The sequence below is a fragment of the Nyctibius grandis genome, chromosome 3 (assembly GCF_013368605.1).
Source record: "Nyctibius grandis isolate bNycGra1 chromosome 3, bNycGra1.pri, whole genome shotgun sequence".
In the NCBI taxonomy this organism is placed as follows: domain Eukaryota; kingdom Metazoa; phylum Chordata; class Aves; order Nyctibiiformes; family Nyctibiidae; genus Nyctibius; species Nyctibius grandis.
Window position 1 is genome coordinate 76,097,710 of NC_090660.1, and position 18,186 is coordinate 76,115,895.

The 18,186-nt window shown below is 37.9% G+C and overlaps 1 protein-coding gene across 7 annotated transcripts in view; it reads right to left on the bottom strand.

Moving 5' to 3' along the window:
• NCOA2 (nuclear receptor coactivator 2) overlaps positions 1 to 18,186 on the bottom strand; it is a 196,575-nt gene that overhangs the window by 58,696 nt on the left and 119,693 nt on the right. The gene's annotated exons all lie outside the window — the stretch shown is intronic.

The window sequence follows — 18,186 nt, forward strand, 5'->3', positions numbered from 1 at the left end:
TTATGAACATACAATTAGCAAAAGGCATCATCAAGGTGTATTAAGAGACTGATCTAAAAGAGTACGCAAAGCTCACAGCTGCACAACTTTTCCACGAGCACTATATTTAGAAGGAAAAACGTAAGTCCACAATCTACTGTTTCAGTTCTGAGAAATAGCAGTCTCATTTCTGTTCCCATGCCTCCACCCGCATTTTTTACTATCACATGATTTTCATACTGCCTTATTTACCAGTATGTTATTACAACTACATACAATTTCAAGTGCTGTATTTGAAAACTACAGGCAAGAAAATAATGATTTAAGGTTTCTGGAGCATACTGCTACATATTACAATATGTTACATGCAGTATCACAGATCATACCCAACTCCAAATGTAAGGTATATTCATACATACTGGAACTTTCAAATCAAGAAGGTTTATAATTCCTATCAAGTATGGACTGTATTAATTTTTCTATTCCAAGAATGATATTGGTGTTTAAGGAAGAAGTAATAAAAGTAATAAAAACACTATACAAAATCCATATTCTACATTATAAGTTAATGAAACAAGTAATTTTTTGTTGCTAATTCTATACTCAAAACATTCTTTTATTATTTTTCAAGCAATTATGTAAAAGTTAGGGCCATACGGCAATCTAGAATGTTAAAAATCATTAAAGATTTTTTATTTTTAATATTAGGCAATAGATTATTTTAATAAACATGAAAGCACACAAATTTCGATAACCAGAATTTATGCCTTCTACAACAATAAAGCAGAAGAAGATTCATTGTAGAAATTACTGAAAGTACCATGTGCAGATGGGCCTTTGGAAAATCACCCTTAGTGAACATGAAAGCATCGGTCACTCAAATTAAAATGTATGCAAATGTACAGTATTTTCCACTATCTGTAGATCTGCAATACTGCAGCCAAAGTTCCTCTGAACTCTTTCCTTGGCAGAGGTTATAAGGTCAGTATGAATACACACTGCTTAGACATACAGTAAGGGAACTGCTTTTGTGAACCCCTGCGTGTTCTCCTGTCAGCGATCACCCGCTGGCAATAAGGCTTTGGTCACTCGGGCTGTCTCATCCTACATTTCTATGGTTTCTTGCTTTCATGAAAAGCATCACAAAAATCTTAGCTGTCTTCTTAGGGTGTGTTCATACACAATATAACACCATTGAACAATATTTGCCATACTACAATATAGTAAGAGTTGGCACCATATGATGATACAATACTGAAAATATGTTCTAAAAATTGTGAAAGAATTCTAAAAGATTCTAAATATAGGGTTGAGCTTTTAATAAAGTTGGTGATGATATTTGTTTCCCACCTGTTCCTGGTAGCATAAAGTGATCCCTGGTTTCACACTGCAAAATATTATAATGGATATGGATACCAGCTTCCTGCTTTCATCCCCTCACTGCTTCAGCCATTGATACCATCTTGAGTATTGGAGAACATGAGATTATACTCCACGTGCTAGAAATGGAGGGGCTGCAGATATGGCACAGCAACGATGAGCAAGCACATTCACTACCCAGTATTTCCAGGCTTCACTGATTTACAAAGACTACTTTTACTGATTATTTTTCACACAATACAAGACATCCGTTGAAGATTTTTTTCACTCTTACAACCATGGAGTTCACATACACCACCAAAAAGATACCTACAAAACCAACTGTTCTCTTTTATGCACACAGGCAAGGTTTTATACAATGAAAAAGGAGTAGGTTTTTAATTACTGTAATGGTAATCAACACAGGAGCTGCAATACCAGGTCAGACCAAGGGTCTCTCAAGCCTCACATCCAGTCCCTGACAGTGGCTGCTTTCCCCTCTGGCTCCCCACTTCTCTATTTTGACCCTTTGATCCCTGACCACTGTCGTTCCATCATCAGCTGTCCCTTGCACCCATTCAACCTCGCCATTTTCTCTTCTCTCAGACACCTTTTCCACAGAGGGTCCAACACCTTTGCAGGATCAATAAACACAGTGCTTGCTCAAGGAAAAAATGTAACAAATGGAGAAAATATGAAAATGTCGTTTAGACACAAACGTTGTCTACCTGCCTCTCCCAGTGAGGGTGACAACGTACACTACGCTACTCGTGACATTTGGTTAGGCATTCCGAAAAGCTTTACAAATCACAAGTGCTCCAAAATTATGGACTTCAGAATTGGATCTGTAACTTAACTGTGTAAGAAGTTAAGTGGCCGGAGAGCTTAGAAGAGGCTACACATTCAGGCCACACGCCCCTATGCATTTCTTTAAGCAGAATTGTCTACGAAACCATGGCCTCAGACAGCCTCTGAGCAGGACCAGCAGTAACTTATGTCGATGCTATAAACTGCAGCTACTGCCAATGTTAAGCTGCGCAGTAAATGATCCATTTTTCACTGAACTACAAAGCCCCTTGTGAAGAATCTATCAGCACATACAGGAAAAGTAAGTGCGAACCCTGTCAGCAGTGTCGTCCTAACAGACAGGCATGGGAACTGTCTTGAAATGCAAATCTTTTCTTCAGCGATACAGCACGTGGGGCTAATTGAGAACAAAAATTTGTTGCAGGAAGGTTGGAAAAAATCAACAAGTGATACATGAATTTCTAGTGCCAGAAACACTCATGCATTTATCACGAGTTGGTATTTTTTGTTTTTCTTAACAGTTCCAGCTTCTGGCGGGCGTTAAGTACTGGTGCAAAAATGTAAAGTCTACTTTTCCTTTTTTTACTTCTCCTATCTTTTTTTAGGTTCAGTGGGGGCCTTACAAACAAATCAAAAGCACAGAGAGTTTATTATTTCTACACTAGATTAATGATTTTTGAATGTTAGGGGTTAGGAAAATAGCTGCAGAGGCCCAACCTTGCGAAGCCCCTCAGAAGCCTTTTTCCAGCCCCATGGGAATTGCTGGTATTACCCTGTGACTAACCACAGCCGCCAGATTTTTCCACTGTGGCCACTAACACGGAGAGAGGGAGCTGGTTCCCTGATCTTGCACCTTCTGGTGATGCTGCCTCCTAGAACAGCGATGCCCCTGTTCAAATGTCAAACGCCAGGAAAGTGTTACCAGGCATGCTACAGGCACGGCAGCTAAAGCAGAGCGGAGGTTTAGCATGGGAAGAGAAATCCAGCCTTGTGCCAGCAGAGGAAGTGAGCGGGGTGGAAAGGGGCTTCCCGTGGCTTCACCTCCACACAGGGAATTCTCCACTGGAGAGGGAGCAGTAAATTAGAAACCGGTCCCATCCCTATGAATATGGCTACCAGGGATCAAGCATATTTTATCTAAATTACAGCGGAATAAACTTCATGCACATGAAATAATTATTAGCTCCGCTCAATTAAGAGTTTAGCCTAGAGAGAGAAAAAAATTTAAATAAAATAGATGTACTCCTAAGAGGGATACTACAAAGAATATATACAACTAATTATGTAGCATTTTAGTGATGTGTGTAATTTAGACTGTAAACTGTGGATATGTTTACAATTGTGTATGCAGTAATATACTAAAATACATATTCATATTTTCTATTGGGCATCTTCCTAGTGATCATAAGCTGTATTTACTTTTCCACATAAATATACATAAAAAAGAAGGAAAAAAAACCCAAACCAATATTTTCTGACAAATTTATCAGTGGGAAAGCCTCAAGATTTATTTGAAGGTTATTCCAGATTCTGAAAGCAAACTTTTGTGAAATCCCATTAGTTTAACAGAAATTCGTAAGTCAGAGAAAGAGAAGCCAAAAGCAATAGTTTGAAGTCTCCAGCTACATTTTAACTTAGGAAGCCTTCCTGGTTTTCCATCCTCCCAACTCAAGCTATGTCAGTTCTCTCTGGATTTCTGACAGCAGACTCAGAAGTGCTACTGACAGGCATCGCCTTCTCTTGGTTGTGTTTCAAACTCTCCCTTCCTACAGGTAGTCAGGCAGGACCAGCTGAATCACTCGAAAAGCTCTCTTTGTCTGTACTCAAACTCTACTCCAACTTCCTTCATGAAACCAGCTACAGAAATATTTTCCCCTTGATGCTCTCTGCAAAACCAAAATGCATTTTCAAAGTAAAGAACATAATCACAGCCTCTGTAGGGATTGCAAAAAGATGAAGCATAATCTGAAAGAGGAAATTTGCATCAACACACATTTAGTTTATTTTTCGTAGGAGAAACACTTAAGGTTCTTCATACAACAAGAGGAGCAAAAAAGATATGCTGGCGAAACCCTCAACAGGGCAGCACCTGTGCTCTATAAACTGCTGAGGAAAGAGGTCAAGAGAAAAATTAACTGTAACAGGCAGAATCAAATTTACTATCCAATACTGTTTAAAACAGGTTTTCCCAGGTGCCCCAAATAATTCCTGTTCTTCATAATTTTCTGGAATTGCTATTGAAATGTCACACCCATCTAAAATCATATACTCTCATTTATATAATAATCGGTAAAAATATAAGCAAAGACATTATTATAAGGGATACTAGAAAGCTCAACTCTGCACATTAGAAAAATCACATGAATCAAGAAGGATCCTTATAACAGTAACAGCAACATCACTTGAAAGTGATTGTAAATGCTATGTAATGTTTAAACATGCAATTAAATTCTACACTGCAACTGTCTTGAAAACAACTTATCTCCTCCATTTTTTTTGTATGCATTAGCCAACCACTTTCGTCTTGCCTCATTCCTACCTGTAAATTTACCCTGTGTGGTCCTTCTGATCTCTCCTGAATCGCCGTGAAAAAATAAAATCCAAACAAACAATCAAGGAAACAGTAAAAGTATGTAACTGGCCAAAGATAAGGGTAGATACAGGATTAAAAACTAATGTTTACATATAATAGAAAGTATACTTAGCAAATGGCTAAATTTTAGTTGACGTGACAGTTTTATGAAGTATTAGATTTAGTGACATTTGAAATATTAGATTTAATAACATCTGTGTATGATTATTGCTAAGTAATGATATTGATGGTGGTAATGGACAAGAGGTTTTCAAACATGAATAAGGCTATAGAAAAAGTACCTTCAAATGTATTGACTTGAATAAAAAACAGGAAAAAAAAAAAGAAAGCTTGTGTTTGGTAACGTGAGCAGTTTTGGATCACTACACACGATGAAGCAAAGCAGTGAAGAACATGGAAGTTATTTTGATGCTTGGTTAACCACCGGGAAAGCAGCTCTGCCTGGTAGCTGTGTAATTCAAAGCACTACGATCCATGGCTCAAATGGAACTTGATATCCACATGCACATTTCTTACCCAGTTCCCACTGCCTTGACACAAGTTGGTTTTTCTCCCTGAAAGCAACTAATTTTTCAAAAGAACGGTGCCTAAGAAACAGCAACTATTTCAGCAATCGATTTTAAGACCAGCTTATCCCATCTCCGTGAATAAAGTTAGCTACTATTTTAGGGAAGTGATTATGTAGTGAGGTTGCTCTTTCATCACACAGCATACATCTGTCCACAGCAAAGAAGCTATTAGACTCTCGAATACATTTTTTCCCCCAGAAACTACAGATCAAGTCTTACAGGAAAAACTATGCAACATCTCAGGAAGGTTTTGGGAGGTAAAACAAGGGAGAATTATGCATCTGCACTGAACTAAAATCAGAAAAGCTGCCATATGGCTCTGTGAAGCCAGCAGCACGTTCTTATTCATTAGGAAGCATTCTGCTAACATAAAAACACAAGGCCTTCCTGTGCTCTCCAAATGTGTTTATCTTTTCAACATCAATGCAAGATATATCATCAGGCTGCTGAAATCTCCTGCAGTGCATATTAAAAAAGCACAGCTGCACTTTTTCTCAGCACATTTATTCACTGTGAGCAATCTAAGAGCACGGCTTTGCCCAGCTCCCTGACACACAGCCCTCTTGTTAGCAAGGTTCGGGCCCCCTTCCATTGGAAAGGGCCGTGCGCCCACCCACTCACCCAGCCCAGCCCAGCCCCATGCCTCCCCATGCCCTGCTCCACTCATCACACCCACATGGCTTAGCTTCATATTTCCTACTGCAGGTGGAAGCACACTTAAATGGTAAATGACCCCAGGGCTTAAGCTAAAAGCCCTTGGAAAGCTGTAAGCTCAATTACTCGCTCAGGAGTAACAGCACTTACAACACCGTGTTTTCTTCCTTGCAGTGTTTTCAACTTCTAATCTGCGCAGCTGCTCTCTCATCCCGCACATACCCGGCCTCACCTTCCCACTGGAAAGACGGACCAGTAAGACACTAGCTCTATGAAAAGCTTTGTATTCTCACAAAAATACCCAATACAGGTAAACATTCGTGGAGCTTTTCAAGCTTTGAGTGATGTCTGTTCTTAGAAAATTCAGTAACAGTAGTAGCCAGTGTACAAAATTTTCACAGACACTAAAAGTAAAATAAGCACTGAAAAACCATGATGGATTTAGGAATAGGAACAAATGGAACTAATAATGTATAAAATTAATACTAGTTTCATTTCTCTTAATAACTTCGACATTTCTCCAACATTCTTTTTTTGTACAAGTCAGCATTTTTGTCACCCAATACAACTTCTGTAAGAAGTACTGCCTGAGAAAAAATCGTCCCCAACTCAGTTAAACTGGAAAAGAATCAGGCTGTCAAGGACAAAAATAATGAAATTCAACTCACCAAGAATAATATTTAACTACAAAACGCAATGGTCTACTTCTTGAACTGAGGAAGAGGAGAGGAGGCAGCAGTGGAAACGGCGACTCCTTCCTCCCCTCATCCCAGGAGGTAGTCGGCTCCAAGCCCTGTGAGCTGGGGTATTGCAGTGCCACGCTCCTGGCACATTCAGAGCACCGAGGCTGAGTCTCACCCTCTATAAATACACTTAAATAGCTTCTCTAAAGATTGCTAACTCTTGGATTTAACAGTGGCAACTAAAAGTGACGTTATTTACAGAAATAGCATTATTTGCAGAAATATGCACTTACTATTCCCACATCTACCTATTTAATGCAGTGGCATGGATTAGTCACGTCTGGGACAACCTCAGGAGGTCACTAGTTTCTGGCAGGTTAAGGACTGAGGACTGAAGTAAAACACAGAATTACAACCGCTCCAAATCCTCAATGACTTGATCCACACCCAGCATGCAATAAAATACAAAACAACACAGCAAATAAAACAATTTCCCTGATGAGATTATTTCTAGTATTTTTATTTATCAGTAAAGACAGAAGGACGACCGTCATCCTACCATTTAAGTAAAATCTAAACTAAGACTAAAAGCAACCCTGGATCCAGAAACTATTTCTCACCCCATGCCTCATTTTAAACTGTGAGGATACGTCAAACTACCGCATTGTGAGCGGAAAGTTGTTTTTCATTAAGACCTCTTGAACGTGGGATTAAGCTTCCATCACAACCTCCACCTGTTGACACCCTGGACATGTTGCAACATTGACCTTTTCCACTAAGTTTTTTTAAAAAAGTGGAAAGGTATATAACTGGATGTAGTTTTACTCCTGCAGAATTTTTAGACAGGTCTTAGTTTATTAAAATATTTAAGTACATTCAACATATGCTTCTATATAAAACAAAAGTGTGCTTAACTTGCAAACTGACAAATCAAATGTGTGTGTGTGTACATTCCTATGTTTTTAAGTTATATTCTTTCTCTTTTCTCCAAAAAGACCACTAATACTATCTTTCCAGTGTATACTGACTGACTAGAGAAAGAGCATAAATAAATTAATCATCAAAGGTGCTGCCTGCCCAGGAGACTTCCCTATCAAGAGGCCAAAATCCAGGATGGTGCTGAGAATTCATAATTTTCACTGATTTAAAACGCCTTTTTAAGTGTTGGGTTTTTGGTGGTGTTTTTTTTTTTTTGCATCTACACTTCCTAGGAATGTGTCGTAACTGGTATAATCTCAAATCTCTGACTGGTTGTGGTGCAATTTAGAATATTTTATAAGTGCCTCAAATACAGTACTTGGACCACAAAGGAGTACACATAGTAGATCAAGTACATTGGCTAACGATGCCTTACCCAAAAATGCCCTCAATTTAATCAGTCACTTATTATTCTATTCTGGAATCAGATAAGCAGATTCAAATATATGTATCTGTTGCTGTACACACAAATATATATCCAGGAAACATTTTTGCCTCTGTTGGTATTTAGATGACTTCAAAACACTCATGTAAACCATTCAACTGTACATTATTACAAATGCTGTGCATCCATCAGCATTGACTTAAAATCCGTTACATTAATATGGCTGAATTTCAAAAGAAAGAGCCAAGCTAACTGACCTCTGCACTGAAATATTAGACACAAATATTTGGCATCACTCAGTTTAACAAAGTAATTATTTTCTTTGGTATGTACTGAATTAGGACAGAAAATTTTACTGTATTTTTTGGCATTTACAATTTTATAAGTGTTAGATATTTACTTAATGAGTAACCTCATCTTGTTTTGATAATTCATCTCTAAAAACAGTATTAATATGAATGTCTAAATGGTGGGAGCCCATGTTCTTTAACATTTTGGCTGAGCTGATGTTTTCAAAGACAAGAAATATGGCAGGATCTGATAATTTCGTTCAAAATAGGGCTCCATCACTGTCTCAGAAATAATATATTGCTTTCATAAAGGTTAACAGCTCTCAAATTGGTTCTTTGATGTGTAAAAACACAGGCAAGATTTTGAAAATAAGGATACAAAGGTTAGCACTCTTTAGACTAGAATCTGCAGATGCAATTGCCAAGCTAATTAAACTTATAGGTTTCCAAAACTTAGGCCAAAATAACATATTGGAAAGGAATATTAATCTATCCAGACTCCGTTTCTCGAAGTCTCGCTCTTATGTACTCAACCAACTGTTAAAAGGAAACAGATGACTCCCTTTCTTCCAATGCCACATCGTCATGATTACAAAATATCTTCTTTATTTTAAGATGCTAATGATAAATCTTTGTGACACAGCAGATCACTCACAACAACAGGCAAAGATCTTTTTGCTTTTATAAATTGCCATCAATGACTGCAAAAGTTTTCAAGAGACCTAATATGGCACACGAAAAAGAAATATGATGGCACATGGTATGAGCCCATGAAAGAAAAAAGTTTCCATAATGAAGTGTAGGCCAAAATGGAGCACAGATAATTGAAGACAGCTAAGGAAGAACAGAAACAAGCTTAATTTAATGTGTCCATGCTAACACGGATAACAGGGCTCCTACTGCTTCTAACAGTCCAGATTATAGTAGATAAATCTTTTACGAAAAAGCTCTAAATCATTAAGGACAAGTAAAGTTTTCTTCTTACAATAGCCCACTGTTCAAAAATAGAAGCTGGGGCCCCTCTTCTTGCTGGTCTAACCCACCATCACCAGCCCGAGACAAACATTTAAGTCAATTTAGAAACAGAAATGTTCCTATTACTGCAAGGAAAGCAGAAGGAAAAACAAAAGCTTCCTAAAAGACGCTGTTCTCTTCTGCATGTTAGTTAACCTAAAGGATTTTTTAAAATCCAAATCCTTTACGAAACTGTTTAAGACTCATTTCATATATTTCAACAGTGGTTACATTACTTCAGGTATGCTATGAATACAGCATGGCTGTTGGAAGGATGGTAATGACTATTAACACGTATTGTTTGAGATATTCTCTAAAATTAAAAGATCTTTCTTCATTACCCTAGAAAAGTTTGGCTTATCTTGTTGCTAAGATTTATATCCAAAGTAATTTTTAATCTCAATTACATTAATTTGTTCTGTCACATTTTAAAATGTCTGCTAATAGAAGGGATAGGTACAAATGGACTCCCTTCAATAGACTGAACCATACTTACAACTTAATTAGGCGTTATCATTTCTTGTTCTCTCTTTAAGAGTCATGAAGTAGGGATCAGCACCTAGTCTTAATAAGTCAGTATAATCCATAAACAGAAAAATAATTAAATACAAACAGTATTGCTTTCTCTGTTTTCTCTGTGAGCTTTATCAGTTCTCCTCTGAGAACAAACTTTGACCTGCCTTAAAAACAGTTCCCTTAACCGTAGGCGACTAGCAGCTCATTGGAAAGGATGCTCCATGCTGCGGTGGTGGGCGCTGCCATAGCTGGCTCTGTGGCCTCGCTGCTCTTCCCCAGCCCAAGCTCCTGATGCGGTGCAGGATGGGAGTGACGTGCCCCCATTTGGCAATCATCACATTGCGCACGCTGAACAAATATGGCTTGAACCAGGAAATGCTGAAGATTAAGGTCTGACTCCAGTCATGCTGCTCCTTGGCACGAAGGCTGGTAATGCAAGTCTGCAGCCAAGCCTGTGCATCAGATCAGAAGTGATAATCCAGAACCTTTTCCTCCAGTCTGCAATTTACTTATTCGCTTGCAAAAAGGAACGTGGGTGCCTGCTTCTCACTTCACCCATTAGAGCATCAACAGGTGAGATCTTTTAAATAATAGTTGTTATTTCCACAGAGTTATGGGTCCACCTCAGCCTAAACATTTAAAGATACTGGATTTTGAGCTACGTATCTACATTCTAAGCCATTTGTAAATCTGGGCCAAAATCCTTATTAAAAACAAAACAAAACAAAAAAAACCCACAAAACAACAACCAACAAAACAACAACAACAAAAACCCCACCCAACCAAAGAAACCAAATGCCCACCTTCGGTAAGGGTTTAAGCTGTTGAGATACAGGATATATGCTCCTTGTCTGAGCTTCACAGAAAGAAAGAATGGCAACGCCCACGACTGTCACAGACCTCAGGGAAAGAATGAGTATTCTTACACAGTAACTCACAATGACCCTGAGAAAGTCAATATCCTCCCCCAGTTATATTTAATAAAGGTTTTATGGACCAGCTTATCTGCTTGTATCACTGATACAAAAAAGCAAGGAAAAAAATAAACCTTACTGGGCATCTTTACATTTTAGATTATCAAGTGAAAACACATAATTATATGTGGAACATTAAGTACAATGGCCTGACAAGCTGTATTATAGTGTCCAGTTAAAATCAGCATCTCTAGCAGCTAGACAGTGTGTGACTCAACTTTCAAGCTTAATAGTAATCACAATAATCCTTGATATCGATCAGTGTAACACTCAACGATTCATTAGTAAGTTTTGTCACATTCCCTAAAACTATTTGACGATTTCTTACTGCAGCACTAGAGAAAAAAACGGTATCAGAGAGACAACAGTGAATGGAATAAAACTGTCACAAGTACTGTGATGCTGGTCCCAAAACTGTGGCTAAAGCCAGACTGAAGGCAAGAGAGAGCATAACTGGGAAAGAAGTTAAAAACAAGACGCAGGACAATTATTAAGAAGGAAAGAAAATAAAACAGCTAAGGCTGAAAAATAAAGCCCTTCAAGAGAAAAGGGAGAATTAGGGAAATACAAAGAAAATCCATTCTACATAAAATATCACTTTTGACAGCTAATGACAGGGGGTATTTTGTTCAGAAAAGTCAAGTGGGATATTAAGGAATAAATAAAGATAAACAAACTCAAACATTCAAATATTTCCTCCATGCTAAGGAGGTAAAAGGTTTTGTAGAAAAGGAGGAAGACAGGAAGAATTTAATGTTATTGGCAGAAAATACCTCGATATTTTTTCACCCAACACCAAAACAAACAAACCAAGAAAATTCTAAATGAGGGTCCCTCTATGTTTTCCGACCTATATTTAGAATTTACAACCTTGACATCTTTTCCTCCTCTTTTTTTTTCGCATTTCCAAGTGAATCAATTGTTACATTGAAGCACACTTCCTCTTCAATGTTGAACATAGGCTCAGACCTAATTTGACATAGAATAACCTGTCTCTGGAAGACATCTCCCTCAGAAGGATCATGGGAACCGCGGGTTGTTCCAAGTCTTTCTAAGAAATTGTGCCTCAGAAGAAAAACTACCAGTAAAAGCCTAATGCTCTTCATGGTCACGCATCTTAAGACAACAAGGGACCACTCTAACTGTCTAGCTGGATCTCTGTAACACATCCCAAAATGTTTCACCAAATGACTCCTGCATCATGCCAAGAACCTCCACTGAATTACAATATATATTCTGAAAGACATTCAAATCTGTTTGGGAGGGCTGATCAAACCCACCAATCTTTTAATTAAGTTGCTTCAAATTTCAATTAACTTTCCACAAAGAATCTGCACCTTATGTATAAGTTGGCTTTGGCCAACTTCTACTTTCTAAAGTAGAAAAACTTTCAAAGTAGATACTCCATAACTGGAGATGCTCCAGATCTACTTTAGCAGAACTTACATACTTTTCTGTCTCCATCTTCCGACATTTGTTCTGATTTTGTGCAAGCTAAAGAAGAGTGGTTTGCTTTCAGAGGGAAGAGGAAGAGTGTTTGCGTGCATGTGCAGTGCGCACACAAGAGCACCCATTGTCCCGCAAAACACATAGAGATGTGCCAGCGCACTTTAATGATGAAAGAAAACAGAAGGCATATACGTCTTGGGTCTCTAACCATCTGTCTGAGGACATTCACTAGGAGCTCAACAGCGTATATGACAGAGCAAGCAAATGATCATTTGCCACGACATCCTTCAAACTTCAGTCTATGTTTTTTTCCCAGTTGCACACTTCTCAGGCTGCAGTCTTTAAAAAAGAAAAGATAAAAGCAATGTAACAAAAGCTAGGTTCCTTAAAATAGATGATTTTATTCTGACTGAAGTATCATCACTACTCTCAGTAAATTAATTTGCTATTCTGTAAATTAAGCTCCACAGAGACAGTCAAAGTAACATGAAGTCTCCTTCATTTACTTGCTTTACATGCTGCTGAGGTTAGTATGTTGCATTCACTAATCTGAAGCACGCAGCAGGCCCTGGTGTTCTACTGTCAGCACCTTTTACACCACCCTTCCAGCCATGACAGAATGCAAACACAAACATGAAGACTCGAATCAGCAGCCCCCAATCCTTCTTTAGCACCTAAACTCAGTATTTCTTATTGACCAGACACCTCTGAAGACAGAGCACCTAGTGAGAAACACTACACTCGAGCTTACTTCATATTGTGGAGGGCTGGATGTCAGCCTATTTTTCTGTATTTTTTTTTCCCAAATTTAAAATGCTAAATGCATTTATGATGTTTACAGTTCCTAAGAGATTACATGATAAACTGGAAAAGAAAAACTGTAAAGTTTTGAAGGTTAAAGTGCTCAGTAACAGTTTAAATGCAGCACAAGAACAATACACTATCTGCAAGGAGGTAGTGTCAAAAATCCTAAATTTCAGGAAGAGATTTTCTTATACAAGACATTTTTACTACACTCCCAGAAGTAAAAAGTACACAGACCATCCTACGATCGTTAAATATTAAAGTAACAAAACCAAAACTTTAATGAAAATATTCCCGCAAAGAACAAAGAGGGAACACTTAAGACATATCCCCCAAAGCATGTTAGATATAGCAGAAGCAGCTCAATCCTTTATAGCATTCCCCAACATTGGTATTATAGACCTCTTAGATTGCAACCATCTTTGCAGCTACAGAACATAAAATAAACAACCATGCTCCACTAGTTTGAATGATTTTCTCTCTTGGTCATTTAGAAGTTATGAAAGAAATCAAAATAAAAATCAAAGAAAAGCAAAATACAATTAGAATGCAAAATAAACACGCAAGTTTTCCTGTAACACCTGCCAATAATTACTATTTCTACCTGAAAAAGACTACTATCTTAACAGTTAGGAGTGAACATTTAGTTTCTCTTCAACTTTGAGCCACAACCTGGAGTCAAAGCTTAGATTTCTGGTCTAAAACTTCACGCAAATTATCTCTAGAACTGAAGTCACCCATCATCGACAAAGTTGAAGCCCACGGTCAAGAGACATGTCTTGTTAAAGTAACAGTCATTGCCCAACACCCTGCAATGCCCAACAGCACCAAGACAGCTGTGCGCATTAGCCCACGGCTCAGCCATTGCTGGCATGCTTGGACCTGTGTTGGAGGGGGCCCCACTGAGGAGCTGAGGGGAGATAGATCCTCTCCTCCTGGTCAAATCAAAAATACTGCTCAGGCTCACCCCACATAACCACACAAATGCTACTGCCACAGTAAGGGAGAGACTGGAAACTCCTGGCCAGGAGGAGGGCAGGGGTGGTGGAACCAGGGTTTTCAACAGCTGCCTCATTTCCCGCAGGTTAGTCTGCAGCCTGCACATCAGCATCTTTAGGACCACTCTATTATTGCTCTTAATCAAAAAAGAAAACCAAAATTGACCTAAATCTCCTAATCAGATGATAAGTAAACAGTCTCAGTAACTTTGGGGAACAAGGCTATATTTATTCTAAAACGGCAAATAGGACTTTAACCATGATTAGGAAGCAAAAAACGACAACAATCCACTAAATCCTATTAAGTGCATAGCTTTTACACTGGTTTCACAATTTTGATTAACAGTTTGATGATTATTTTTGTCTGCTTTCTTGAAGCAAGAGAATCACAGAAACACAGACTGGTTTGGGTTGGAAGGGACCTTTAAGTTCATTTAGTTCACCGTCCCTGGACACCTTTCACTAGATCAGGTTCCTCAAAGCCCTGTCCAACCTGACCTTGAATGTTTCCAGGGATGGGGCATCTACCACCTCTCTGGGCAACCTGTTGCAGTGTTTCACCACCCTCATTGTAAAAAAAAATTTCTTCCTGCTGTCCAATCTAAATCTACCCTCTTTCAGTTTAAAAACATTGCCCCTCGTCCTGTTGCTACAGACCTCGGTAAAAAGTCCCTCTCTGTCTTTCTTATTAAGCCCCCATTATATATTGAAAGGCTGCTATAAGGTCTCCCCAGAGCCTTCTCCTCTCCAGGCTGAACAATCCCAACTCTCTCAATCATTTAAGCCCTGTGTGGACACAACTGTATGTCCATAAAGGCATCTTCAGCTACTCCTCCCATAAGTCATATTAATTAAATTATAACACTGCTTCCACAGAAAACTACTAGTATAGTTAAAGTGCGATAACTTATGTGTAGATGAGGCCTAGGCCAACTAGTCTGCATGATACACAACTCCAGTAAAATAAGCAAACCCCAGGAAATTTCCCATTTGATGGGGCTGATGGCTAATGACTACTTTTCATCAGAGCCAGAAAAGAAACTGATGGCCTGTATTACCTAAAACCAGTTTAAATCCTTCAGTGAATCAATAGTTCTCTGGAAGGCATGCAAGTCGTAAAGTCAACATAACTGGATATTTAGCCAAAAAGCTTTACAATGTACAGAGGAAAATCAAAGCCATTTTTAGTGTGTCACTCTCAGCTGTAGGTAGACGAGACAGCAAAGCAAATTCAGTAATAAATTTTTTGGTAAATCTTCTACATAAATTGCTCAGCTTCACAGCACAGCTTCCTCTGACTCTTAATTCAGTCTTAAAATTCTATCAGGCTGAAAGTACAGCACGTATAAATAACAGCCATGCAGAACTCCTTCAAACAAAAGATTCGAAAATATGCATCAATTTTAAATCTTCTGCCATCTCAAATATGATTAACATAAAAAAATATAATTACCATAAAATTGACCAACTGAAATATTTGCAAAACAAAAAACAACAAACAAAACCCAAGTCTGCATACACTTTCTTGTCTTAATATCCTGATTTGGTAAGATATTTATGCACATAACTTTAAACATTTAAGTAGTTCCACTGACTTAACAGGGGTTACTCATCTGCTTAAAGTTAGGCAGTTGCTTAAATACTTTGTGAAACATGAATCTAAATTCAAATCTGATAAATTCAAAGTAGCAGCAGCCAAAGTAACATCTCATTACAGCTTTAAGACCATGCTGTTTTCCTTTAGCAAGTGATTTTACTTGCATACTGGTGCTGGAGGCAACAATAAGACTATCTGCTGGAGTGACCCTGTGATTACAAAGTAGTACTGCTATGGGGAAGCAAAAACTGTTTGTGCTATCAAATGTGAAACCAGAAAAAGAAGATACATATGATTAACAACAAGCCTTCTTTTTCAATTTATACAGGTTCCATAGCTCCTGCATGTCTCTCTTCACCAAATACTTCTCCTCCCAGCGTTGTTTAGCTTTCACATGGTGATTCATTCTGTCCAAGGTCTATCTTGTAAGGCTATTCTGAAAACAAGATCTGACAACTCAAAAGTGTACATTAACAGCCAGACTGATAATCGCCACCCTGATATCCCTTTCCTCTACTACTGAAAAGCTGATCTACAGAACACAAAACCTCTTCAGAAACTGGTGACACATGGAAGCTGGACTCTGAAGGAAAATGGAGCTAAGACATAAAATCGCATTTGGGGATACTTTGGCACAGTGGGTTATACGCCACTGTATGTGAATCTAAATAAGACAGGTGGATGCCATCCTAAAAAAAGGCTATAGAAAACAGAAAGACATGGAGAGTAGAAGGAGAAAAATAAGAGATGTAGACCTGGAGTTTAACAAAAGGTACGCAGGGGACTTGAGGAAAAAAAAAGTCTTGTACTTGATGTCAGGACACATTCTTCAGCACTCCTACAGATGGGGTCAGAGGAGACTGCTTAGCTAGAGAAACTGCTGAAGAAGCTTAAGGTGATCTTCAGTATTCTCTGTATCTACTGCATTGCTGATATCCAGAGAAGAGGGTAAAAGCACAACTAGATAATGAAGAAAAGGAGTTCTCAAAGCCCGAACCAGGAGATGTTCAAACAGTGAAATGTAACAAATAGTCTCTGCTTTAAAATGTGAGCTATTTACCTGCTGAGATGGAGGCTAGCATGATGAATAGAGCGCTTTAAGCTAAGGGCAAAGGTTTTATTTTTATATCCTGCTTAATACCTAGAAGGAAAAAACAAATCAGGTAAAGGAGGACAGAGGAACCAAAAACAATAATGAGAAAGAAAAACGCTAACACAATAGGAAGAGTCAGGCAGATGACAAGATTCAAGGAAAAGAACTACTGTAGGTATGAAAACAAATGAGATTGATGTGAAACAGTTCAACTGACTGTAAACTAAGGAAGAGGAGAAGCCAGAGACTCCTTTTATTTGCTGTCAGAATTCTGTTGTCTTCAGATATGAGAAAACATTTTCAGCAGTACCGATACAAATGAATTGAAACTGTCTTAAGTGCTGGAGTTGCCTCTTAAAAATAAGGTAGAATCCTAAAGTCAATCAGACACTATTTTACTGAATAAATTTCTTAAGTACAATCAAATGGCTTTATAGCTTCTTGGCTGTCTGGCATATAAAGGAACATTTATCCCCAGTGGTCTTTACACTTGCCTAAAACAAGCTTTTTTAATTAAGCACATGCAAATTGGAACTTACTGTACTTGTACACATCTGTGTACATTATGAACATCTGCAAAATGTGACTATTACTCTTTCAAAGCAACTTAACATAGCCTGCAAATAACAGGAGAGCTTACACTTTCAGTACCATGTAACACAACCATAACCCCACCATTTCATATCACTTTTATGCTATAAATAAAAAACAGAATGAATTTTTTCCCAAGTGATTGAAACACAATTCTCAAATCCCCAGTAGAAATATCCACTTAAGATTTACATGAATACAACTTCTGTTTCATCTTCATGCTAAAATCAAAATTTTTCATCTTCTCTGGACATCCACAAGTCTCTATCCAATCACTGTAAGATAATATGGTGAAAGTCCTCAGTAGAAAATTAAGAAAAGAATTTTGTAAAGAAACTTGTCTTCATTTTTCCCAGTACTAAAAACATTTCAAAACCCAGACTGAAACTACATGCAATGGTTACATCTTCCAAAGATCTTTAATTCTTCTAATAAATTCAGTTACATGGATATATTTATAATTTGCTTTCAAATTGTAATAAACTGAATCTCTAACATATCACAACTAACAAATCTTTGAAGTACATACTGTGAGAAATAATATAAAGATAACAGATATAGGATTGCAAATACGTATTTGCATATAAAATAGATCAGGATAACATTATACTAAATTATATAGTATTACTACAGCTAAAAATCTATTACTTTTTTCAGCTACCAGCCCAGCATGCTTGACATGGGAAATGAATATAAATCTGCATTTCTTCCTTCCTTGTTTTCATTCCTAGAATAAAGTCTTCTTGTCAAATCTCAGTAGAACCTATAAAACTTGTTGCTTTCAGTGGCTTTACAAGGTATTTATAACTGACTGCACTTTGGTAAGTGATTAGACCTTAATGTGCGATTCTAT